We start from the raw sequence: 836 nt of genomic DNA on the forward strand, positions 1-836 counted from the left end.
AAAATTAGAAAAACACGATTTATCATAATTGGTTTACAAAAAGGACGTAAAAATTTGTTAGCGAAAGATTGTAGTATATTTGACCATTGTAATCTAACAAACGTTAAAGTATTTCTAAACTCGATAGCTTATCCATACGATAATTTGAATTTAGATTTTTCTAAAAAATAATTTCACTTTATTATATAATATGTATACATCGTTTCAAGAATCGTACTATGAAAAAAGTATTCGTAACCCGATATTGAGTCCATCTACTTTTCTAGCAAACGCATCAATTATAGTTATCGACACTTCAAAACAGAACGATTCAACCACAGCCTCAGCAGTGGATGTTCAATTGGAAATTGAAGCTTCAGAATCGCTTACAGGTGTGACTGCTTACTGTTTATTAATTCATGATCGTATTGTAGAATATGTACCTTTTACTAGAGAAGTAAGAAAACTTGTGTAAATATAATTAAGAATTAATTTATAACAATAAAAAAAAAAATTATATAATAATTTGTGTTTTTACTTGAAATAATTTTTTCAGTTTTAAGATTTCCTAAAAATTTGATTACGTTAAATATTTTTACGAGGTAGAATTTGGTAGACAATCAGTGTGAAATGTGTTACACGGTAAAATAAAAGTCTCCAAGGGGGACATTCCCCCTTGAAAAAAAAAAATTACCGTGGAAAAGCTGGCTGTGAACATACAAATATATACTACTCATATACATGCTCAAATTTTCAAAGTTAAATGATCTACGATTTGGTCGTAACACAGATTTGTATCGACTGAAGGAGCACTCGACTTCCACCGAGGTAATGGGTGCAAATTTCATATTTGCAAT

The sequence above is a fragment of the Acyrthosiphon pisum genome, chromosome A2 (genome assembly GCF_005508785.2).
Source record: "Acyrthosiphon pisum isolate AL4f chromosome A2, pea_aphid_22Mar2018_4r6ur, whole genome shotgun sequence".
In the NCBI taxonomy this organism is placed as follows: domain Eukaryota; kingdom Metazoa; phylum Arthropoda; class Insecta; order Hemiptera; family Aphididae; genus Acyrthosiphon; species Acyrthosiphon pisum.